General features: G+C 40.9%; 1 protein-coding gene across 9 annotated transcripts in view; it reads right to left on the bottom strand.

The window, feature by feature from the left end:
- The window catches only part of SLC8A1 (solute carrier family 8 member A1), a 346,328-nt gene that overhangs the window by 152,397 nt on the left and 173,058 nt on the right, over positions 1 to 20,873 (bottom strand). Inside the window, exon 1 of one of the 9 annotated variants that reach the window (XM_027113305.1) lies at positions 15,113 to 18,992. The exons of the other annotated variants lie outside the window; for them this stretch is intronic. The gene's annotated coding sequence lies outside the window, so the exon portion shown is untranslated. Of the gene's footprint in view, positions 1 to 15,112; positions 18,993 to 20,873 lie in introns of those variants that run through there. 9 annotated transcript variants of the gene reach the window in all.

Here is a 20,873-nt window from a genome sequence, read left to right as displayed (position 1 = left end):
ATCTCTTTACCCTTTTAGAAGAATATATAATCCAACTGTATGTCCAAATGCAATTATTTCCCCTTCATTAGCGTCATTCAATCAGCATATACAGGGTATTATAGGTAAATGCAGTATAGTTACAAGGAATCCACCCCTCAAAATGTTTATAGTGCATGGTATAGAAAAATGCTCTCATTATAAGTTTTAGTGAGGAAAATTTTGTGTTTTTGCACCACTAAATAAATATACAGTATGATTACAGATCTGTAAAACTCTTTAGCAAACAATAAATAAGTAAATAGTTAATGGCCAATAATAATGGATGTGAAAATTATGGACTATTATTTTTTTCCTTCTTTTTTCACGTCCAAATTTTCTATCATGTGTCTATATGACTTTATTCATACAAAGAAAATTTATAGTTTATGGATGTGAATCTGGTTTCAGTTGTTGAACTTCGCAATTTATTCTTTTACAGAGTTCGAGACGAGCATGGGTAAGTTTGACAAAACCAAGATATAAAAACAGTTCTTTCTACAGCTATAAGTTTGTTGGCAAGATTTTTTTAAAAAGCACATGTCTTTTTCACTGTGTCTCTTCAAACCTGTCATCATAGAAGTTGCTTGTTTTGTAGCGAGATAAAGTAAGACTGCAAACCAGCCCTTATTACATTGGAAAGTTTCCACTCAATCAGAAGGCAAATGTTAGCATTGGTAGTTACATATTAAAAGAAAAAAATTTTTCCAACTGCTAAGTCATCAAGAGATTAAAAATAGAAACAAGATTGGGGTCTTAAGTCATTTCTTTACACTGTAAGGGTTAAGCGAACACCACTTTGTAAGAAGGCAGCCCAGAGTCAGTGTTCAGAGTTGGCATATTGAATTAATAACTTTTTTTTTTTCTATCAAACTGCTCCTAACTTGAGTTGTTAAACATGTGTTGTTTTTTTTTGCAGGCTGTTGTTATGCTGCATCAAGCAGCCTCTTCAGAAAGGTCGCCAGAAAACATGAAATTAAATGCAGCCTAGAGTTACTGTCTTGAACTCTCAAAAATATCATTTTCTTTATAGAAATGGGTTAAAAAAATTTTTTTTAATTTCCCCCCCAGAAAATTGTGAGTTTTAATCTACAGGAGACATGCTTCAAGGTAATGCCATCCTAATAGGGTCTAGTTGGTCCCTAGAATAGGTAAATTTATCAGATCCCCCCAATTCTCAGGAGACTGTGAAGTCTGCCAGCATATTTGTTTCTGTTCATTTTCACAAGATTGACAGGCTCATTATGGTAATATTGACATCTCCACTTGAGAGCTCAGATTGTGCAATGGTAAATTTGCATATGTTAATGAGGAGACAATTATATCAAAGAGTGAACATTTGGACTGATGTGCAAGACACCATTTAATAAGAACAGTAGGCGATTGAGCCCTGTCATTGATTCTTCCATTTTTGTCTCCTTCCAACTTGTATTTCTTCCTAGATTTTCCTCCTCTGCTTTTTTTCTCCTCTTTCCTTCCTTCCCTCCCTCTCGATAAATGACAGATCTTTTTTTTTTTTTTCATGCCATCTCTCTATGGCTGCACTTGAAACAAGAATTCTTTCCTCCTAGTTGTTGGCTGACATCTGCAAATGTGAGAGAATCTGAACATGACAAACAACAAGGAATTCGAAATAAACTGTAATGGAACAGTATCTCTTCTCTCCCCCCCTTCCATGGTGGAAACGATGATATCCTCACCATCTGCACCCTCACAGGCTGTGCGTGCGCAGAAAACCAGATGGAGTTGCAGCCCATGGCAGGGATCCAGACCCTCAGCTTCTGGGAGGTCCTAGAAGCTCATGACGCCTCCCTGCTATTGGACTATCTCTTGCCATGTGCATTCAAAGGTAAAATGTAAAATATTTCTCTAAGCTATTCTGTATAGAGAGGATCTTCCACTACGAAAGGAGGCCAACGTGGAGTAGGGGATAGTGTTCTGGTCTGAGTGTCAGAGAACCTCAGCCCTTAGGGTCCTCCTTTTCCAAGGAGGAAATATTAGGTCTATTGCTTTCCCTCTCTGGGGTTTGGTTTTCTCATTTCTAAAGGGAGAGCTTTCAGCTTTAAAGTTCCATGATTCTGTTGGAAAATATGTGCAGAAATAAAAGAAGAATGAAAATAGTTTGAGGATGTATGTCTCCTATAATTGGGTTGACAGTCTACGTTAGGAGTGAAATATCACTGCACTACCAAAACATGTCTATGCCATGCTCTTCCCTTCAATTAGCTGAGGAAACGCGATCACTCTGAGTCTGCTGCTAAAAAGACAGAGGCAATAATTCTACTGATATTTGGTGCCCTCACTGGCACCACCCTTGTGTCCATGTATCAGAACTGAAATTAGAGCCATGGTACAGTCATCCCAGGTTGCAAACTGGAAAAGCAGGGCTGACTGGCCTTGGGAACTACTCCTGGTGCTACACTGCAACTCTGAAATCCAACAGAAGCCACAGGATGGGGATCTACATGGCAATATCTGTATGAAAAGCTACCTTGTGGCCTTGTGAGAGACTTCTAAAACCACAAGGTACACAACATTTTTGATTCCTAACATGAACATCAAAGTGTACTGATTCCTCCTCCTCCTAATAAGTGTCTTGTCATAGCAGTCTTAAGGACACTTCAAAATTCTATGGAAGAAGACAGGAGAGATACAGAAATATAAAATCACTTTGGGGCATGGCTGCTTGCATTCTAATGGGGTTACCCTAATACGTTTGAAAACCAAGGCTCATTGGCCAAGATACACTTTCATGAACCTGAGAATGTATATTAGTTATGACATAGCCCTAAATATGTGCATATATTTATATTATAAAAATGCCAAAATGAATGTAAAAGACAATCCTATTTTTCAAATGCTGCATAATGGAAGTGATTGTCTTTACGATCTAAAGCGTTCTGTTGGATATATTTAGTGTTCTTCAATCCTCTCTATTAAATTATATGTTCCCTTTGGAGCACATGTTTGCTTTATAAATGGGCTGGGTAGCTTTTTGTTTGTTTGTTTTGTTTCTGACATTATTCAACACTTTTGGATGCTGAGGCCAGGCAGTCAGGGAAAAGCAAAACATCTGTAGAGAAGCCCAAAGGCCTATCCTCAGTTCTGAGCTGGGCTTTCCCAGAACACCCCCCAGGCCTACTGGATACGGGAGGTCAAAGGCACTTCCTGCGTCCACAGGGTTGGGCATGCTGGGTCTATCCCTCCAACCTGCCACCTGCTTGTTACACCACCCTCTGGCACCTTTCCCTCTCTGCAGCTGGCACGGGCGGGGTGGCGGGGGCGGGTAATGGTGTTAGGGAGGTGGGGAGGGAATGCTTCTGCAATTGAGGACAGAGATGAGGCCATCCCAAGTCCAGAACCTCTGCAGCTCCACCTGCCAAAATATGGAGTTGAGTTCAGAAAAGAATTATATATATGTAATATACATACACTATATATGTGGATATATTAGATAGGTATATATACAAACACATGTATATACTCATAATTCTCAGCCTGAATCTTATAGTTTGCTATATATATAAACTATATATGTGTATATATATTACATATGTATGTATATAAATACATGTATATATTCATAATTCTCAGCCTAAATCTTATAGTTTGCTATAATCTTTTTAGCTATGTTTTAGCCAAAAGCATGGGGAAAATTATTTGCAGATGTCATTTGCTCATTTTAAATGAACTCCAGTGTACTTTGGAGGCTTCTTAACACACCAGCGAGCTTCCATGTATTTCAGAAAACCTTTTTAGATATACCATAGGGGAGTATCTCTTAAACGAGTTCTCAACACACAGCTCCTAAACAGATGATGACATTTGACTCACTATGTCCCTGATATTCACTTGCTATCAGCTACTGATGGAGAATTAGATTGGCCCAAATCAGGGGAAACGTAAGAAAGATAATGAAACTCCTGTAAAAAAAGCAATGACAACTGTGAAAACGAGATTTTTACTACCCTTTCTGTGACCTTTTCGTCTTTTTTTTGACCCTCCTCACAGGCAGCCTAATTATGGCAGGAACATCATCAGTGAGGTCTCAGAGAAAGGAAACTGATTCTAGAGATAGCTACTATGTTCAAGAGCGTATCAGATCACGGCAAAGCACATTATGCCAACACTCTCCCTGTAACAATCTAGTCTTTACTGGAGTTAATTAAAGCAATTAATTACCTTGCCTTTCAAAGTAGAATGATTACACAAATAGATAATTTTCCAATGCATACCCATAAGGCAAGTGATCTCTCCGCACTTCCCTCAGTATGCCAAAGAACCTAACTGAACTAAATTATCCTTATTCTTTGTATGTATGACCTTCCAGAAATTCTCCATCAACTTTGTCTATCTGGTTTGTTGTCCTATCTGGTCAGAGAGCAGAGCCACATCTCTGCGTGGACACAAGACTCCAAGCTTAACTAAGCCTTTCGCACAGCAAAGATGGGCGATGCCCCACCTGTGACCACAGTGACAGGAGTCCAGAGGATGGCAGGAGAAGGGCGGGTGCACATTCTGACAGTCACGGCCGAGCTTCCTTCAACAACAATTCCCCCATGTGGGTGATGCTGACAATAATTAGGCAAACAGAATGCCAGACAACTGTAAGAAAAGCTGTCAAACATTTTGTGTTATTATCCCCTGCACAGGCCTGTGATTTATTGCCACAGAAAAAGCACATTTAAAAAAAATCTCAAAACAGTGACATTTTGTTCAAATTACAACCCCAGCTTCCCTGACTGCCTGCAGACTGACATCTCCAGCATCAGATGTAATGCTCGGCAATTTGTTCCCATCAATCGAGCAGTTCTTTGGGGTGGGCTCTAGCCGCCGTTAGGAAGAGCTGATGTACAAACAGCAAGAGCAAAGGACCTCTCAATGCATGGGATGCCAATTGCCTTCAGACCTCAAAATAAATAAAATAACCAACATCCGTATTTCCTTCTTAGATTCTTAGGGTCACATTGGTTCTAAAACTTGAAAAATGGTCTTCTGCACCAAATATGGTCTTCCTACACATCATCTCTTTGTCCCTCTTCACCCAAGACCCTGTTTGGGCTCCTGGACTTGGTCAAACTATGTTTTGAGGGTTTTGATCTTTTCAATAGAAAATCAAATTTCCTGATGATGTCTCCAATGGCTATAATTGAACCAGAAAGAAAAAGAAATGGCAACAGTTTTAATCCTATTATAGTCCCATTTCTTTAGAGTTTGGCATAGTCCTATGGATAATTTTTTTTCCCCCTATGGATAAATTCTTATACATTGAGAGAGATACGGCAAGGAGTCATCCTTGCAGAGGTCAGGAGCCAATGAAACAGATGTAAGGTGCTAATATTATTTTGTCAAACATCTACAGACAATCTCTAAATTAGATATCTGGGTTGCTAAGCGTTGAAATGGGCCCTAGAGGTCATTTAATCTACCTCTTCAGCTAATGAGGGAAACCTCGTCTATGAGATTTCTTGTGGCTGTTCTAAACTGGAATGCTTCCAAGAATGGGGATGAGAAGCCCTCCCATCACAAACATGTGGCTGCTAAAAGACCTAAGACTTAGATCTCCACTGTCTTCAACAGCCCATCCCACTCCTTCCTCAACATTAAGATCCACTTAACAGGGAGAGCCCCTATCTTCTAAATATTGCCTTACCCTTTAAATCAGCAGTCCCCTACCTTTTTGGCACCAGGGACTGGTTTCGTGGAAGGCAATTTTTCCATGGACTGGGGTTGGGGGAGGGATGGTTTTGAGATGATTTAAGCGCATTACCTTTATTGTGCACTTTATTTCTATAACTATTACATTGTAATAATATGCAATGAAATAATTATACAACTCATCATGATGCAGAATCAGTGGGAGCCTTGACTTGTTTTCACTTGCCACTTACTGACAGGGTTTTGACATGAATCTGCAAGCAACTGATTAATTATGGTCTCTGTGCAGTCAAACCTCTCTGCTAATGACAATCTGTATTTGCAGCCGCTCCCCAGCACTAGCATCACCACCTCAGATCATCAGGCATTAGATTCTCATGAGGAGCGTGCAACCTAGAGCCCTGGCATGCGCAGTTCACTGTAGGGTGTCTGCATTCCTATGAGAATCTAAAGCCACAGCTGATCTGACAGGAGGCGGAGCTCAGGCGGTAAGGCAAGTGATGGGGAGCAGCTGTAAATACAGATGAAGCTTCGCTCCCTGGCCCTGCTGCTCACCTCCTGCTGTGCAGCCCGGTTCCTAACAGGCTATGGACCGCTACTGGTCCGTGGCCCGGGGGTTGGGAACCCCTGCTCTAAATAATGCCTTGCTTGAATAGCCATTTCTTTCCACTGTATTGGAAGAATTCGTTCCCACTTCTTTTTTCACCTTTTTTTTTTTTCACCTTTTTTTTTTTCCCATCTTCACACCCACAAGAGTACCTTTTCTTCTCGTGATCCTCTTTTGTTAGAGTTTGGACAGTCATTGAGTATCATCGGATCTTCATTTTATTCAGGCAGATTTCAATTTTTAGAAACAGCCAATAGTCATTTTACTCGAAATATGGCAAATCATGTAGGTTAGCACACAGAGTAAATGAGCTCTAATTTCCTCTTGCCCATGTATCTTCTTTCATTAATTTTTTCACACAGCATTCAATACCTCCATGATGATTGGTGGCTGCCAAGGGACCCTCTTACACTAGATTAATCCCAATTGGATGGCACTTAGGACATTTTCCAACCATATTTCCCACCAAAATGTCTCATGTCTCATACGTAAGAAAGCTGATAGAGAACTCAATGGACTAATTTAAACCAGGGTATTCCCATCTTATATTTGAACACTTTAATTTACTGAAATCCAATGAACCATTTATACATCAACAATGACTCATTTCCTTAGCTCAAGAAAGTGAACAAAGGTTTGATTCTCTTTCTCTCTCTCATTCTTCTTTATATACAAATGAATTATCCCCACCACCTGCTCATCTAACTCTGAAAGTTATTTCTCAAAGGCAAACCATAAAGGAGGATCAGGTAAGGGATGTACAGAGCTCACTGAAAACCCACCTCAGCTACAGAATGAACAACTCAAAGGTCTACAGCCTGCGGAAGGCAAGTCCATGGTGTCAACTTTGAAGATAAAGAACAGCTTCTTAACCAACCTCACCAAATCAATTTTTAACACTTCTGTCCCATGAGCTTCCAATCTACTTTCATAGACCTAGGCTGATAAAAAACAAAAGCATTAGCCGTAAAGACCAAAATAAATGAACTTCCTTTTAGAATTCTTCTCTCTTGCCAAAGTTGATGACAGACTAAATTCAGGGACAGTCAGATTTATATCAATTATACCAACAGTCACGAGAGGTAAGGTAATAGGAATTCACACTTCCAGTAAAACAGATGTTGAAATGATAACTTTGGGATCCTTTTAACCCCATTTTCATTTCTGAGATAAGAAGTTTTTTTTTTTTTTTTTTTAAATTTCCCACATGTGAGCACAGTCTCTGAAACACAGTGGCTCATTTTACACATCTGGATCCCTTCAGGCAAGAAAGAGAGTCATACCGTTTTCTCTCCCTCATAGTCAGACCTGAGAGTGTGTGGCAAACATTTCAGAAATCAAAGTTTTTTCAAGAACTTTTCATCTTGTTTCCATCCACAAAATAAAAAGGGGGGGCGGGGCGATATCTTAATGTAGCCACAGCTGGGAATACAGTTTGTGGAAGAGACAGGAAGGGAGAGAGATGAAGGACTCCTATAAAATTTCCTTTACCATCTAAATATGTAGAGTACATAAAGATTACAACAGAAACAGGTCAAAATGGCCCTTGCTGTACTTTGGGAAATCTTGACTATGAGGACCTTTTGCCGTAAAATGGTGGGTTCTTCTATCACACTGACTGGAAGGCCAGTCTGGGATGTGCTCACTGCATGTGTCAAGGGCAATTACCCAAAAATCTCTGTGGAGCTTCTCTTCTTTAGGAAACAGGGGAAGCCCAAGCTATCAGTATTCTGCACGTGCACTAACAGTCTGTGCTTGCAGAGGCGATAATTTTTCAGCTCCCTTCAGATTCTATTTATTGGTTATTTTCCCCTTTGGCTGAAAAGGTTTCTCCTTGGTACTAAGCAGGGACACCAATCTAACAGAGTGTATTAGAAGCTGATCTATTGGTATTTCACTGGAGTTCTACTGGGGTTGAAGTGCTCAAACAAAATGTGATAAAAGTTTGAGAGTGTTTTGGGTGACTTTAATCCCAAGGTCCCACTTGGTGGACTCGATTTCCTGCTCTCAGAGATGTAGGCAATGCTAGTTTGGGATGGGAGGTCTGGTAGACCCTGAATACGAGGCAGCTTTTACATCAGCCATTTGAGGAAGATCCCATGCTATCCTGGATGACAAGATACTATGCCTTCATTTACGTGCATGAATAAATTCATGTGAATGAATTATTTAAAGAGGAAAATGTGGGAGTGAGCATTGCATAGTAATTCAGCTCAGTCTTTGCACTGGGTTTTTCAATAAGTACGAACATTTTCCTCTCATGTCTTCCTGCCAAAGACGAAGAGAAAATGATGATGGGGAAGGGATACCATTGATACCAAGGGAAGTTTTGGGGTAGATAAGAGAACAGTCCTTTATGACTCTTATCAGAGTTTACAATTTCAAATTCCTTTGTGTAGTGTCTGTTTAGTGCTTTCTCCACAAATAAATTGTAAGCTCCATGAATACAGGCTACTATAGTTCCTGGCACACAGCAAGAAAGGACAAATAAATACTTTGTCTCCTTTAAACCAACGGTTCGCATTCTTCTCCAAGTGAGAAGTTGGTAAGGATTTCCTTGAGGCTTGACAATGACCAAAGCCAGTGGTGGAATGGAGATTACCTGGTAAAGGTGGTCTTTGATCTATTGGGAATTCCAGTAATATCTGACTTTGATATCAAATGAGTATAATTCTATTATGTCCTAGACCATGTTGGTGTAACTGGTTTATAAACCATTTTAAGCTGTAAATAGAAAAACTGACTTATTTTAAAGAAAAATATAATAGCATCCATTTGTTCATTCAAGAACTATTTTCTGAGTCCCTACACTGTGCCAGGAATGGTCCTAGATTCATGGTGAATACGGCAGATGGGCTGCTCATGGCGCTTTCACTGTAGTGATGCATCTGTGATTGAACTGGTGGGCGTAGAGGCCAAAGTAGCAATTTTAGGCCAAACTGCTCTAAACAAATAATAGGAGACCAGAGAGGCTAGCTAAAATTTTGTTCATATTTAGTTTTCCTGTCACCTCGCTCACCAACTAAGGTGGGGTGAGGTGAATCTGGAAGCACAGAATGAAGTGGGGAAAGAGGTGCCCAGGGATCATGCAGTAACATTGTTCTTAGCAAATGACCCTCCTATAATTCCCAAGAAGGTAAGATGTTTAAGCATTGAAATGGCTTCATGATATGGTAATGCCAAATCCGAAGTGGTTCTACCATGTGAATATCCCTTCAACGAATGATCTGAAGTTTGAACAACCTAAGAGCAGGCTCAAAGCATAGGCCGGGGAGTTGGTTGACAAGGATAATTTAAGTCATGGCGTTACTATTTTCTGGTTGATTCATGAGAAAGTTCCTTAACCTTTCTAAGCACAGTTTCACCTGTAGGGTGGTAACAATGCCTAGGTTACAAGGTTGTTGTGAATACAAAATAAAATAATACAGTGCAGGGCTTCCCTGGTGGCGCAGTGGTTGAGAGTCCGCCTGCCGATGCAGGGGACACAGGTTCGTGCCCCGGTCCGGGAAGATCCACGTGCCGCGGAGCGCCTAGGCCCGTGAGCCGTGGCTTACAGATATCCTCACTGCTTCTTAGAAATAAAACACCCAGTGGATGTAAGGTCTTCAGGAGAAAACTGACTTTCCTGTTGCTCTTATCCTTGACTTGGAATAAAATTAATTTTTTTCTATGGACATAGAAAGAAAATTCTCTGAGCAAAGGTTAATGGAAGGTAACTGAAAAGTTGGAGAGAGGTAGGCAGATAATAAAACTGGTTGAAAAGCTCTATTATTTTTGCAGAACACTTTATCTCCCATAGGTTCATGACCTGAAGATTACATGGGATGAAGGGAGGCCCTTATCAAAATCCTGCAACTTGGTAGCTACAAAATCAATTTTTAAATGATTTATGTTATGTTCTTTAGGACCGAAGGCAGTAACTCATTCTCCCTGTGGCACTCAGCTGCCACTTAGATGTTGAAAAATGATTAATTTTTATTTACAGTGTGCCTCCCCTCCTATATCACTGGAAACAAGCTTTGAGAGCATAGCATTTCTATAGCATTAAATTATTAACTGAGGGAAGTCCCAGGCAAAGAGAAAAAAAATCTACTAAAAACCAAAGATCTCAGCATGCACTGAAATAATCATTCTGAAAAATTTTCAAGGCCAAATCTTCCCATCTATCTGGTTTAACGTATTTAACATAAGCAGCCCAAAACAGCTTCCCAAGAAGAGTCATTCTCATATCCAATCATATTACCACTAACTTTAACAATGAGAGGATAAAGAGTTTAGAATTCCTATGGGTTTTGCTCCTCCAGAAGACTGAATTCAGAAAGTTTCTAGAATTTGGTGCATGAAGCTTATTTCAACTTCATTTGAAATGTGTGCATTTGAAAAAATTGCTACAAGTATGCCTCTTCTGGGCCACGACATGCAGGTATTTCTTTCTTTCAAAACTGCAGAACAACTATATTTCCAGGCTACCTACTCTTCAGCTTGCCAGCCTGAACCCAATGTTACTATTACTCAGTCTATTAGTCCCTGAGGACCACCTCTACCTAGGACAAGGTTCACATTTTTCTCATCAACCATATCAACCCTAAAACTCCTCTAGCTCAGGGCTCACAGTAATTTGATAATAAGGGGCTACTGAGTATGTCCTTTGCACCTGGTGATCTTTAGGTTTGGGGTAAAGACCCTGAATAGCATGGAGGGAGATTAGGAACTACTCTGAGACCAGTGGAAAGAAGTTTGCCCATTGCTTCTCGACACTAGAAAAGTTAGAAGGCTGTGGAGAAGGGTACCTGCCATTTTATCTTCTACCATTGTCTAGGACAAAATTTCCCAAGGGAAGAGTTAGGAGCACTCAGCTTGGTCAATTACCAGCTCCATATTGCAGCCCATTCATGGATGTGTGTACATTTTGTACCACATCCATTGCCACAGTTCACTGCACACTCTCTCCTCATTGGGCTAATGATGTTGGTTAAGCTGCAGGTTGGTGCCTATAGATCACCATTTCCTGCATCATTAAGTATGGCCATATCCCTCCAGTGGGTTGTGAATGAAATCAGTACTCTGCTTCGCTCTCACTAACTTGGATGGTTTCAAAGCATGCTAGCTCATCAGTCAATGGCTTGAACTGGTATGACTAAGGATAAAACATCCTGTCAATACAAGTTATTTATTAAGGGCAGAGGCTGAGGGCCTTCCTTCCTGTTTTTAGTTTGTTTTGTGTATCGGATTCATCATTCATTAGCAAACTTTGGGAAGCCCAGTTCATTAGGTTTGCAGGGTAAAAATGTGGGCAAAACTATCTAAAATAGAGTAAAAAAAAAAAGAGGATTCTTCTACCACCATCAAATATTGAAACACTTACACTTATTAATTGGAATATAAGACAAGAAAACAAACGAGTAAGGGCTTTGCTGATGTATTAACAAGATCCTGGATCCTTCCCTTGCAGGAGAAAGACTGCATTTGCTTAAGTCACTTAGATGAGTCTTATGTCTCCAGATAACTTCAGCCATAACCCTTATCATTTGTAAGTGACAGAAGTAAAGGGATGGAGGCAGAAAGAATATATGGTCTGCTATCCCAGAAACTTAATAACATTTACTTAGTAAGTGGGCTTGTAACACAGACAAATGACCATTTTTTTCATTAACATTTTCCTACCATGCCACTATTCTGTGTACTTTTCTTCTTCTTGAGTCCTATAGTTGTTTCTAAGAAACACCAATCCAGAGGAAGACACTAAGTTCTCAACACACTGTATTGTAATTGTCTGCTTGGCCCCTCTCAGTTGTAAGTGCTGTGAAAGTGGGAAACATGTACCTTGACTGTCTGTCCCAGCCGCCATTGTAGTACCTGGCGTGCAGAAGGTATTCAGCAACTTTTTATTGAATGAATGAGAAAAAATGATAGAATCTGTCATTTATTAAGCACCTACTATGGGGTAGTGGTGCTAGGCATTTCACTAATCATATTTTGAATTCTCATAACAACTCGAAAAGTAGATATTATTTTTCTCATATTATAGGAGAAGAAACAGCTTCAGTGAGTTTCAGGCATGTGTCCAGCACACGGGGGACTGTGCTGCAGCGATTCCCTCCTCTGTGACAATCAGGGCCCTTCCCACATAGTTTCCTATGAGTGTCCTGGGACCAGTCAGCAGGATGGCAGGAGGAGACTCATGAATGACAGCTCACCTTTCCCACTGAGCGCTTATCTCTTGGTCAATGGGACGGGAGGGAGAAGGAAAACGAAATTAGGGAATTGTTGCGGGTGTTTCACATACTTTATCACATTGAATCCTGAAAATGAACTCATCATGCTGACATTACCAGTCTTATAATCAAATGAGTAATCAAAAGTTAGGAGATATCATATAGTATCACTTATATGTGGATCTAAAATATGATACAAATGAACTTATTTACAAAACAGAAACAGACTCACAGACATAGAAAACAAACTTATGGTTACCAAAGGGGAAAGGGGGTGCAGGAAAGATAACTTAGGAGTTTGGAGTTAGCAGATACAAACTACTATATATTAAATAGATAAACAACAAGGTCCTATGTATAGCACAGGGAACTATATTCAATATCTTGTAATAACCTATAATGGAAAAGAATATGAAAAAGAATTTATATATATGTGTATAACTGAATCACTTTGCTGTACACCAGAAACTAACATAACATTGTAAATTAACTATACTTCAACTAAAAAAAATTAGGAGAGAGAAATGACTTTCTCCAAATTCCAGGCCATGGTGCATATGGTGTAGGTACTAAAGATGAAGGTTCCTGGGCCCTGTCCCAGACTCACTAAGGTGGAATTCCTGAAAAATGGGCCCAGGAATCTGGAATCTCCATTTTTGCAACTCAATAAATAGTCCTTAATACAACCTAAAGTTTGAGAAGTGCTGTACTATGTCCATCTGCCTCTCAACGCACATTCTTGGGGCAAGAAATTTTTCATGCATTTGCACAATACTAGCAGCCAGATGGTCTATAAATAGAACCACCCCTTTAGCAAACATTAGGGTTGCATTTGCAATTCAGAATACAGGGAATGCCTTGGTAGCCCCCATTAATGTTAATGGGAATCATGTGGCTAATTCTCTATATTCCATGCTGAAAAGTGTTCCCTTTAGAACCAGGAGAGGCTATATTTAATCAAACCATCTGGATTCCTATGCACATGTATAAGGGCAAAAAATAGGTCACAGTTAGTAAGCTACTTTCTGCAAACTATTCCATTGTATCAACAAGCTCCAAAGTCCTGAGAGGGTTCCTGCTCTCCTGCCTCCCTCAGTGGGTGACAGTCCCAGAGCCAAGGAAGGTCAGAGAGAGGGCAAACTTTAAGGAAAAAGAGTTTCAATAGCAAGAAAACAAAAGCAAATCATCCCCTAAAGATAAAAGTATGGAATAAACTTGTTACAAACTATTAACCTCTCCAAATAACACATTTCTACTCCAAAATAACCTCGCTTGCTGCTTAAGGAGAAGCATGAGATTAAGAAACACAATTTAGAGAGCATGAGAGCTCCAAATATGAACTCAGGTTGTCCACGAAACTTACAGACACTCAAGTTCCTGGGAAAACCACGATGATGATGGGTCTATGACCAGGAAGAGAGTCAGGCAGCCTTCACAAGCCTTTGAGAACTCAATTCTATTACTGACTATTTCTATTATAGGAGAGACGTTATAGAACTGTGTGAAGAAGTTTAAAGCAAGAAGAGGATTTATTGAGCTCAGTCTGGATATGAACTTGAGCTCTGTCAAGTCTCGGAGCAGGAAGCTATTGATTACAAGGGCCAGGAGGGCCAGTGGGTCCTGGGCTCTTATAGTTCAGTAGATCAGAAGTCCTATGTCAGTGTCCACAGGGCTGTGTTCCTTTCCGAAGCCGGTAAGGGAGAATCTGTTCTGTTGCCTTCTCCACCTTCTAGTGTCCACCCACATTCCCTGGCTCACAGCCCCTGCCTCTATCTTCAAACCCAGCAATGTCGTATCTCTCTGACTATTCTTCCACAGTTACATCTGCCTCTGATTCCAGACAGCAAAGGTTCTCTGCTTTTAAGAAGCCACATGATTAGACTGGACCCACTGGGAAATCTAGGATTATTTTCCCATCTCAAGGTCCTTAACTTAATCACATCTTCCAAATCCACTTTGCCAAGTAAGGTAACATATTCAGAGGTTCTGAGAATTGGGACATGGACATCTGTGTGTGTGTGTGTGTGTGTGTGTGTGTGTGTGTGTGTGTGTGTGTGTTGGGCATTATTCTGCCGACCACACAGGGTAAGAGGTGGTGAAGAGGGAGGTTCCCAGAGGTTCGAAGGAGCCCAGATAGGAAGCTAGGAGGAGGCTATCCTTATGGGCCTTCAGGTTGGTGCTATCTTTCCAGGACCTTTTAAGTAGTTCAGGCTGGTTTTCTTTTCTTTTCTTTTTTTTTTGCCTGCGCAGGATCTTAGTTCCCCGACCAGGGACCGAACCCGCACCCTCAGCAGGGAAAGCACAGAGTCCTAACCACTGGACCGCCAGGCTGGTTTTCTAAAGATCCCCTTTTCTTTATCACCCTCACCGCTACCACCATCGTTCTGGCCCATCCCCTCTCACCTGGATTATATACTCATCGTTCCTCACTGGTCCCCTAGAGTCCTACGTCCAAACCTGCCCTGCCCCAGGCTAATTCTCCATGTAGCAATCAGAGTAATTTTTAAAAACACAGTCATATTATGCCACTCCGATGTTCAAAACCCTTTAATGTCTTTCTCTTACACTTAGAACAAGCCTCCCAAGCCCCTCACCATGGCTGACAGAACCCTACCTGGCCTGGCCCAGGACTCTTCTTTGATCTGCTCTCACCCTCCTTCCCGTGGTCACTGGGCTCCAGCAACACTGCCTCTCTGCTGTTCCTCAATCTCCCCAGGCCAGCTCTCTCCTAGGCCTCTGCTGCACCTGGAATGTTGACTCCAGATCTTTGCATGATGTGTTCCCTCCTCTCTTTCCTGAACCAGATGAGACATCATCTCCTCAGAGAACTTCTCTGACCAACCTCATTAAAATACCAAGCCCTTCCTTCACTCTCTATCTCCCTAGCTGATGTATATATTTATTTTTCAAGTTCCTTATCACTGCTTGACGTTGTATTTCTTTGTTGATTATTTGTTTCTGCCACTAGAATGCAGAAGTTACCTGAGGGCAGGGGATTCCCAATGAGCCAAGAACAGTGCCTTACACATTAAATATCTGTGTATTACATAAAGATTTAATTCAACACGTATTTGTCGAGCACCAATATGTAAAAGACACTGAGATACAGCAGTGAAAAAGGCATACGGTCTGCCCTTTTCCCTCAAGTGTCCCACTGATTGATTGGTTTTCCTATCCAGAGTCAACTTTTACTGATGCCCAAAGTTTACTTTTTAATTCCCATTTCCCTCTCATGGCTCTCCCCTGTTCTCATTCAGTCAACTTACATTTATTGAGCACCTAACCTAGATCCATAATAGGTCCCTCTCCCTGAAATAAGAACATCACGTTTGGGAGGTTTCTTTTGCTGGTGGCCATGATGAGAAGCAGATAAGGGGTAGGAAGTTTCTACGAAGATTCCCGCCTCTAATCCTACACACCTCTTCTTTTTCTCATCCGAATTCATCTGCAAAGATGAAAGCATCTTCACGTAATAACAGAAGCTCCCTAAAATAATCAAAGGGTTTCGGTAATGGGGGAGTCAGGAGACATGGTCCCAGCACCAACAATGCAGAGATTGTGCCATATGGACTGGATGAGGTCCCTGCAGACCTTGCCACATGGGTCTAGAGGTCACACTAGCTGACCCCCCAGCCAAATTAGAATAGGCATGCAATCCGAATTCCCAGCCCAGCCTAGGTGGCGGTATACCAGGCAATGCCATTTTAACATGTTCCACTTCTTGTTCATCATTGTGCTTGCAATTCCATGTTTTACTTAGAGAACATATGCTAAACAAATGTTTCTAAATTAGCCTGAGCTAATTTCACCTTTGAGCTCACTCTGCTACCACAGCCTATGGCAAATCAGATAAGAGCACTGACACATGCCCCGCCTGTACTACAAGAAGTGTGGTGCAGTTAGTTTGGGCTCCCTGTGAGAAGATGCACACACTTTAAATACTCTTAGTAATCAGGAAGTATAAAGAGATACTTCCTGCGAATGGATAAGCCAAGAAGAAGCTCCATAAGGTGTACAAATCCTGGTACCGCTCACCGATTTGTGCGGAAAAAGCTTGATGTCAGAAACTTTATTTAAAGTATAAGCCATATGGAAAGCCCCGAAGTACTCTATAGGGTGTCCAAAATTAGATGTCATTTATTCACTCTAATAAGGGCTAATACGGTCTAAGCATAACTCTATACTTTGAAAGCGAGGTCCAGTAATCAGTAATTCACTAAATAAGGTTGTTAAATGATACCACAGCATTTATAGGTCAGTCTGAACTTTTCCTCTCTCTGGTTTAATGCCTCAGGACGGGGTGAAATTCCTGACAAGTGATTCATAAGGGCACTTGCCCAGCAAAGAGGAGAAGGAAGAAGAAACAGTTAATATGCCATGTTCCTCTCTCCATCTTAGCTCGGTTGGGCTGTCAGTCACCTGTCTTGGCCAGAGCACGATGAGGTGGTCCTACTTCTCTGGGGGGCTCTGGGACTCCCAGGACTGCAGGGTGTTGGTATGCAGGCAAGGGGGCTGTGCACTTCTCTGACGGCCCTGCCCTTCAGCTCTCCGCCCCCATAGAAAGAAAGCATCACATCGCTGCTTTTAGGTCATTTAGTCCCAGTTGCTCATTTCTTTCTCTGACTAGTTGGGGGTCAGAGGGCCACAGGGAGATGTGGATTAGTCCTTCTGAATGAAATGCACAGGGCGCTGAAGCTTTCCCAGCTGTTTGCCTCCTGGGGTGACATTCACATAATTGTCTTCAACTAAGGAAACCTGGGGCACCACATCTTACCATGTTGCTAGCTCTGCCTCTATGTACTGATTTACCCACATTTGCTCATTGTGGAAATAAACACATAATTTCTAGGATTAAAAATAAACTAGTAACAGCAAAGCTTGGCTGTCCAGCCCAATACCAAAGGGCAATGGAAATTGTGTCCCAAGACTTTTCAACCACAGCCAGGTCAAAAGTCAGGGAGTGGGGAAGTCCTGAAAATGAGACTGGCGGAGAGACCATTGGACTCTGTGTGGGGGCACATGAACCAGAGATGTGAAACTCTCTTGACCATTTGACATCAATGCTCAGGAATAGAAACTTTGCAAAAGATTAGGTAATGATACGTGCATACCAACGGCTTCTATTTGTGCCGTAGGAAATCCAGATATAGAAATTCTTGCTTTTTTCATTGGAAAGCTAATTTCATTGCTGACAGTAAATCAAAATGTTCTATGGCCACCTAAATCATTTATAAATGACTAAAAGTTATATATCCCCAGAGAAAAGAACAAATGCTTATAAAACTCAAAGTGCGTCTTAGAATCTGGTTGTTACAAATGGAGACTGGCTCCCAGAAGGTTCTGTAAATGGACAAGGGTTGAAGCTGTGGTTGGTTCTTCCCTTATATTAAATTGAGGTCATGTAGAAATATGAAATTATAATGGCACAAAGTGCCTATTTCCCACAAGCAGTAAGTAGACTACAAATACATGAATTAATTCCTTTCTCTAATGCAAAAGTGCATCAGAGTTAAGCATTTTTATTTAATATAAGATTTTAAGATGAATCGAATTAGAACCAAAATATTTGACAAATGGTTAAATTTTCCAATTCCCCCTTATTTTAAATGAATGGAATAAGGAGTACATACTTGTGTTTTACAATTAAAACACTTTGAAATTGAATCGAAACTATTGTATTATAGTTTTTCTTATCCTGGAACAAGCAATAGTGGTATAGAGAGAAGACTGAAGAATCTGTATACAGCATCACAGTTAAGTCACTAATTCTCACCACAAGGCACCTACAGGACAGAGGGCCCATGAGACTCAAATCAATTCTATCTGAACAAAGGAGGAAATTGTCTTACGTGAAGGATCCACAGAGTTAGCTTGGATACAAATGTCACTTGAACCTTGAACAACTGTACTAGTTTTTGCAAATGAACCACTCTACCTATGGAGAAAATTAAGGTTAATCTGCAAAAGCAACGTATTCTCTGTGGCTTGGGGTGGAACCCGCTTTCATCCACAGTAGCAGGTTGTCTGGAAGGAGAACTGGACTTAAAGCCAGAAGGCCCACGTCTGAGGCCTTTCTCTTTTACTTGGCCCTTACATAAGCTTGAGTAAGCCATGGTCCTCTGTCACCTGGTTTCCCCTGGCTTTAAAATGAAGATAAGGATTCTAGCCCTGTCTACCTCAAAGGTGGGAGGTCACATGGGATAATTATGTGCAAGGTACTTCGTAAACTCAGTAATACTCTAATAAGGCAGGGCCTTGGGCCTGTCCATTGATTTGCAAGGCTCTGCTGGGAGGTCAGCCTGGGAGGTGCTGGGGGCAAGGTGGCAGGGAGGGACTCAGTAACTTCTCTCTGCAGGATGGTGACCTCATTCAAGGGGTTGGGGGGGATCTCTGTATACACACCGCAGTACAAGTGGACTCTGAAAGTTTCATGCCCTGGCTCTCTTTTTTTTGACATCTTTATTGGAGTATAATTGCTTTACAATGGTGTATTCGTTTCTGCTGTATAACAAAGTGAATCAGCTATACATATACATATATCCTCATATCTCTTCCCTCTTGCATCTCCCTCCCACCCTCCCTATCCCACCGCTGTAGGTGGTCACAAAGCACCGAGCTGATCTCCCTGAGCTATGCGGCTGCTTCCCACTAGCTATCTATTTTATATTTGGTAGTGTATATATGTCCATGCCACTCTCTCACTTCGTCCCAGCTTACCCTTCCCCCTCCCCATGTACTCAAGTCCATTCTCTACGTCTGCGTGTTTATTCCTGTCCTGCCCATAGGTTCTTCATGACCTTTTTTTTTTTATTTTTTAGATTCCATATATATGTGTTAGCATACGGTATATGTTTTTCTCTTTCTGACTTACTTCACTCTGTACGACAGACTCTAGGTCCATCCACCTCACTACAAGTAACTGCCACAGCTCTTGTAATCTGTCCTGAGAGCTGACTGAGCCCAAGATGTTTACACTCTAACTTGTGAACAGATCTACATGGCGAGCTGTAAAAATCCAACACAGGAAATCTTCTGGTCCGAGTATTGCCAGTTTGATGCCTTTATATTGGCAAATTAGGGAACTGTTTGGAAAGTTTGAGTTTTGGAGCTAATGAAGAGCTGCTTTCCCTTCCCTTTCTGTCCCCCACCTGCTAGAGAAAGCAGAGGTCATCAGACTCACTGCCTCTCTTTGTGACTGTATGTTCCTTAAATGGATGCCTTTATAAAAAAAGTTGGTTAAATTGTTTCAGTGTGTGGCAAAGACTGAGGAAATAAGCCCTGAGATTATGTTTCCATTTGAATCTCTGAGGCTTAATGAGAACAATGGCTGAAAACAAAAGAGCCTTAAACAGATTTGATGTGTTTTCCTCATTTCAGAGAATGTCTATTTGTATGTATTATTCTCTAGCCAGCAAAAGCAAGGTGCCCAGCTCATTCTTTCTTCATGGACTATGGTTTTAAAGGACAGAGACTCTCAGCTATCAAAGGAATCTAGGGATTTCTAATCATATCAAGGCCAGCAAAGTGGATGATATAAAATATCAGGAAGGGGGTGCAGTGAAGGACAGTACTTTTCTTCCTTTGTCTTATTCGGTGTGTCGATAATTCCAGGAAACTACTACTTCTTTAATCCTTCCAGATGCACTTTAAAGAGGCCATCGTTTCTATTGGACATCGTTATTCCAGATCGGAAGAAGTTTTTATTCCTCTGCTTTGTTGACACCTATACTAGGCTTCCTCAGGGTTGAAACGATTCACATCGGAGGATTTATTCTGGACATTGGCAATGTCCAATTTACATTGGGAATTATGGGGGAAACCACTTTTTGTGGTGGTTCAGCTTAGAAAGGTTACTTTCAGTTAAATGATGTAGGTTAGAAAAGTCTGAATAGGACAATGAGATGCTACCTAGCAGAATTATTCAACTAAAAATAATGTCACAGGTAAATTAAAAACCGATGACCAAATCCTGCTACATGAACATCACAGTATAATGAGCAAGGATAAAGGAAGAGGAAGTTAACATAACAAAAATATATATGGTTTATGCTGATAGTAACAATAACACATACTGACATATTCCGGTTCTACCACTCGCTAGCTTTATTACTCTGACAAGTTACTTACACTATTTGTGCCTCAGTTTTCTCATCTTTAAAATAGGGATAGTAATAGTAGCCACCTCATAAGGTTGTCATAAACATTAAATGACATAACCATTGCAAAGTGTTCAGCACAGTGTCTGAAATATTGTAAACACCCAACAAACATTAGCTGTTATAAAGTCAACAATATTTATTATTTGACTGCAAAAATAAATTTAAAAAACAAAGAATAGGAACAACAATAAATAGGTATATAGTTGCTTGCTATGT

The sequence above is a fragment of the Aethalodelphis obliquidens genome, unplaced genomic scaffold (assembly GCF_003676395.1).
Source record: "Aethalodelphis obliquidens isolate GAN/ISIS:26980383/991018 unplaced genomic scaffold, ASM367639v1 scaffold12, whole genome shotgun sequence".
Lineage (NCBI taxonomy): Eukaryota > Metazoa > Chordata > Mammalia > Artiodactyla > Delphinidae > Aethalodelphis > Aethalodelphis obliquidens.
Note: the sequence above shows the minus strand (reverse complement) of the source record. Positions and strands in the feature narration are given on the sequence as shown.